A 6043-nucleotide genomic window follows, 5' to 3' on the forward strand; every position below is an offset into this window, starting at 1 on the left:
ACGAAACGAGAGAAACACACGGACTCGTAATACCACGTTAAACCTGTTCAGCTTTCGCACGTTCACCATCCGCAAACTTGCTTTTTCTCGATCAGCCGTGGAACCGTGAGTGCGGGCGAGCATTGAAATCGATCCTCTCCGCACCGATCGTGGAGATCCGATCACGTGATGAAAGGTGAGACACGGATTTCGAGCAGGGGAGGAAGCACGTGACTGCGTTCGAAACGCGATTTCCTCTTTCTTGCGCCCGATTCCGACGAGACAAAAAAATGGGGGAATTGATTTCTTAGAGATCTTGGGGATGAGGCGATCTTGGATATCGTTTAGAGGAAGATGGTTACAAGTTACAAGAAGCTTGAAAAATAATATCATTTTCGAGAGAGCGATCGAATTAGAAATTAAAAAATCTACAAGTATCGGATTTAATTCGATAAGAAATTAGTTTTACGTCGAAGCTTGAGATAAATGAATAAATGATTTACGATTTTCGATTCGTGGAAGCGAAAATGAATTGGAAACTTCAGAAATCCAGGAATAGAACGGAGATGAATAAAGAGATAAATTCTAGAGACAAAGTTGTAATTATAGAAGAATGTTAAAAATTCGAGGGTAAAAAAAGACACGTTTCTCTACACTTTCTTAAACGTCAAACGCGAAAAATTCCTCTTTCGGAATGAAATCAATTGTTGTTCTTTTGAAGAAAAAAGTTTCGAAACGCAGAGGCTCGCATTCACGGTGCCACGCGAAAACTGAAAACTCGATCGACAATCGAGTGATTCGCGTGGATCTTTAGCTTAAGCTTCGTACACACAACAACCCTCGCAACAAATCGTCGTGAAACGTGCGAGAAAATCGAATAAGAAGAAACGTGCCAAGGAGCGCGCACAGGATTCGCGAGGCGGAAATTATCGAGGCGTGTCGCGAAGAAACGAATCGACTGTGGTCATTGGCGGATAAAATCGCTGATCGAATTGTAAATCAGATGTAACTGTACTCGTAACGTTTCAAATGAACACTCTGTACATAAGCAAACCGCTCGTTCATACCGCGTTTCATAGATCATCCTTTTTGCAGCCGATTTCGTACACCTTTAGCCGACACGTATACGACACGTACTGTAGAGAGAGAGAGAGAGAGAGAGAGAGAGAGAGAGAGCGAAAGAGAGAGAGAGAGCGAGAACAATTCACACGCATACATACACACTCGCGCGCACACATACAATGCATACACAAAGAAATGTGACACACAAAAAAAACATAAAGACAGAAACGAACGTTCCAATGGATGAAAACGACGTAGCACGTCGCGTTAATTAACGAACCATCGATTAATACGCTCATCGTCGTGGAACGGAGATAGAGAGGAGATCGTATGGATGAAATTGTTACACCAGTAACATGTATACATTGATACATTAGAAGTATACAGGGTGTAAAAAAAATATGTTCGAACGATCTTATCGGATTGCTCGTTATGCAACAGTGTTGCAGGAAAAATTAGATTTCTAGATTCGCTTTCGTTCTTTTATTCTGGAATAAAAAAAGATTCTGCTATATTTAAATCTGTTTGAAATTGCTGTTAATTTTAAATCGTTCGAATAAAGTTTTTTTTTTTTTTTAAATTTTCACTTTAAGTAAAAATGAAATAGATATTGATTATCTAAATAAAATTCTTTTCTAGATTTTTTTCTTATTTCGTTTGTGGATAGACTTGGAAGGAATGTTTTTTCTAAACTTCTCTTATTGGCTTTAAATAAAGTAAGAGGTAAATTAGATTAGATTCCACGAATCTTTTCTAGTCTTTCTAGAAAAGCATAATGTATAATCAGAATTTTGTTTAACTTTTATAGGATAGAAATGAAGGATTGTTGTTCGATTTTTTACTCCCTGTATAATGTATAATAATTATACGTGAGTATATACCACACACACGATACAATCACGGACACGTGTAGAATAAATGTAAAGAAACAAGAAGAAAATTCATCGTTTCTCCGAGTGCAACGCGCGCGAACATATTGTTTGATTATTGTTATATCGTTGACGCTTTGTTCGTTCGATTGTTATTGTTCATTATTGTTATCATTATTATTATCGTCATTGGATGTCGCGTGCATGATTGATAATCATCGCCAGCCTGTCGATTCTTCTTTTTGCGTCACGTTATAATCATTGCATATGATATAATTGCGATCGTAAATATTATTATTATTATTTTATTGCTATTATTATTATTATTATTATTATTATTATTATCGTTATTATTATTATTCTTGATAACATCATTACCGCGACGATGGCGATTATTATTGTAATTGAATAAAAACGTTCACCACGAGAGGTATGAATATTTATGAGTTCTCCATTTTTTATTTTCTTTCTATATTTTAGAAGTTATTTATATTTTTTTCTATCTTATATTATCCAATTTTCTTTCTTCCTGTAAATTAATTAATAATTAAATGCAATGTATGAAAGTAATATCTAGTTGTTATATGAATAGATTTTATTAAGATTTTTAATCAATAGGATTTTCAATCAAGTTAGAAAAAAAAGACAATAAACTTAATCAGATGTAGAAGATGTCTCTTCAATGCATAAATTTTGCAGAACAAGTATAAATAAGGAGAAGAAATAGCGAAAGAAGGATAGATATAAGGTAAAAATATTGAAATCAGCACCATCTTCAGAGTGCTGCAAATAAAACAGATAGAAAGGACAGAAAATAGTGAGAGAAGGACGGAGATAGAGTAAGAATTGATTATTAGCGCCATCTCTCGAGCATTTAGGAATATTACCTATCGTATGATGCAAACGTGCAGGTCATTCGTTATAAAATTTATCTTGTGAGTAAATCGATATTTTTGGCACTTAATAGATGGCGTTGATAGTCAATTCTGAATATTTCTATCTTTCTCCCACTATTTACTGTCCTTTCAATTTGTTTCATTTGAGACACTCTAGAGATGGCGTTGTATTACAATTTTTAATTTATTTCTATCCTTGTCCCATTATTTCCTCTCATTGTCTATAGTTGTTTTAATTATAGATGTGGTGTTATTTAAGATCGCGTATTCCAAAATAAATTATAAGTAAAAATTTGTTAAAATCAAAAATAAATTATAATACATTAATGATGTAAGTTTAAATTACGTAATAATTATTATATAATTTGAAGCATTAGTTTTTTATTAATAATTATCTAATATTCATTATCTTTTTTTGTTTGTTGCAGGAAGGCCTTTTTTGAAAAAGAATATGAAAATATCGCTTTTTATTATTTAAACTTAAAATTATCAAGTTTTCAATCTTAATTTAATTTTTAGCAGAAAAATGCAAACAATAACGTTAAATTATCATTCATATGGGATTTCTTTTTTCGATTTATGTAATAATCGTAATGTGCATCACTATTACTAAAAAAACATCACGAACATGTTTTATGCAATATTTACAGTTTCGTAGGATACACGTGATGTATAATCTCATTAAGAATCTTCAAGAGGGTTGCTGTCTAATTCTTGTGTCTTTATAAAATTACACGTTTAAATCATTGTGGCACGAGATACTGACATGAAAATATATTTACTTAAAACTAGTGAATTATATATTGAATAAAGAATTGATAGTGGAAAGAGAGATAATAGAGGGTGATAGAGGATGGTTGTACTGTTTCGAAATGGACAAAACCTCGTTAATCGTGAATAGTATATGGAGAAAGTGTTGGATATCACGTTATCAACTATATTATTGTTTAACTAGGATATATTTAGCAAGATTGATCATTGCATTTTTTTCTGTTTTAATTCTGTTATATTATTAAAAGTAGAATTATAGGTGTATAGAGAATATATTCAACGAGATCGATCGCTGTTGAAGAATAAGATATTAATAATGCAAATTTGGAATTAATATTTAATAATTTTTTATTCACACATTGTTAAAAATAGATTTTTGTAAAATTAGAGAGATCTCTGGAGGGGATAAGAGAATTAAATCGGTTTGAAAATCGGGATTCTCGAATCAGATTAAATCATGGCGAATTTGAATAAGTTAATCATGCATGCAAATCCTTCTTGTACCTTTTTACGTAGTAATTATCTATGGTAAATTTTCTTTCATCGACCAATTTAAAGTTTTACATTTTCTAATAGAATATTTTATATTTAATCTTCTTATAAAAATTGTAAGAAAACTATAAATTTAGTGATCAGAAGTTAATTCCACAGAATCCATTTAAAAAAGAAATGAAAATAAAATTTTGTTAAATTTTCATCAAATCTATTAAAATAATTATAATTATTATTGAAATATTGATATAATTATTAATTTTCGATTAATAAGAGAATTAATAACAGAAGATTCGATATAAAATTCATTAATCATGATGAAATGGCTATTTTTCTATAGTTCGACCCCTCTTCATTAGGACGATGCTTACAGGATGTTTCGGTTCGATTATCGTGTATCGTGTTAAAATACGAAAGTACGAAATATGTGAATTAAAGATCCAATTTTACTAAATTTTCCTTAGAATTTGCGTATCAAACGAGCCGTGACTAGTCGCACATGTCGCTATAATTTTAACAGCGCGTGCCCTAAGGGCTGTGTGCCCCATTCTGAGGGGTGGCTCGGGGTGGAAAAGACCGCAGGGTTGCACGTGACTGCACGTCAGACCGGATGCGATTTTTTTCGTTTCGCTAGGGAATTGCCTAGGAGACCGTGTGTCTAATTCACCGCGTTAATATATCACTCAATGATCATTGTGAACGAAAATTAAGAATCGAGAAGGATGTTAACATAGGAGGGAAAAAAAGAAAAATATTTACAAGATAAAACGTAAAAGAGAAAAATTAAAACTTTTAAAAACACACTATATTCCGGAGTCAAAAATTTCTCATTTCTCTAAAAATCATACATTCGCATAAAAAAAAAAAAAAGAAAAATTAACCAAAACTTGCAACAATTTTTAAACGCTCGATCCACTTCAAAATTAACCCACGAAAATCATATCAATCGATCAAATTTCCCAAACTTCTCAATCCTCGATCTCACTTATCGTTCAAAGTCCGACCACATTATCCCCTTTTACACGATCATTTGAACAAGTTGAACAAGCAAGCGAAGTGCATTCCTCACCTTACAACTTTCAACATAATAAATCACGCGTTACGAGGCTGCTGCCTTCCATTGCGTTCCTCATCCGTCTAACGATCGTCTTCACGTGGCGGCAGATGCTGTGCTGCGCTTCCTGGTTCACGTACGCGTATAGAACCTCCTCCTTGCTTGATTTACGAACGATGAAAGGGGAGGATCGATGACAACCGGTGTACATCCGTGGAAAAGAAACTTCCTGGGACGGCGCAGATGGACAAGTATAGAGGAGAACGCACGTGCCACGGACAATGGGCCAATCGCGTGCAGAAGGGGCTCCTCGACACTTCTGGAAGCCACTTCTTCGACAATGGGACTAAGAAGGCCTTGCACGTTTACCTGGATGAGGTAAGACAATCGAGGTGGCTCGTCTGGAGCGGTGGTCGTCCAGATAACGGATGTCTCCCAGACGAAATGGACGTCGAGGATTGAAGAGGATTGTGATTCGTTTCGATTTGAAGAGAGGATGAGAACTGTATGATGGATTTTCGTATCGTTGAGAGAGAGAGAATATCTTTTACTTTTTTACTACAAACTTTTGTTTAAAACAATATGGAAAAATTTAAGATGATAAAAATGATCAAGTGGTGCAGTGAAACAATTAAGATAATTTAGGTGGATAAGTTGAAATACGTTGAAATGTTAAAAATTAACAAATATATAATTTAAAGGTATGGATAGCTTTAAAAAATTTACAATCTCAAAACCTGTTACACCTTGTCTACTTTATCAGACAGTTTGTTTTCCTGGAAAATATTTTTATACTTTCACCCCAGCTCTTTCTCTCTATTTATAGTTGACTTTTGGAATTCAAACTTTTACTTAAAATACCTATCGATAACTCCCTATCATTGAAATAAAAAAGAGAACTTTCTTCAACTTGTTACCTA

Source organism: Apis dorsata, unplaced genomic scaffold, assembly GCF_000469605.1.
Source record: "Apis dorsata unplaced genomic scaffold, Apis dorsata 1.3 scaffold_169, whole genome shotgun sequence".
Lineage (NCBI taxonomy): Eukaryota > Metazoa > Arthropoda > Insecta > Hymenoptera > Apidae > Apis > Apis dorsata.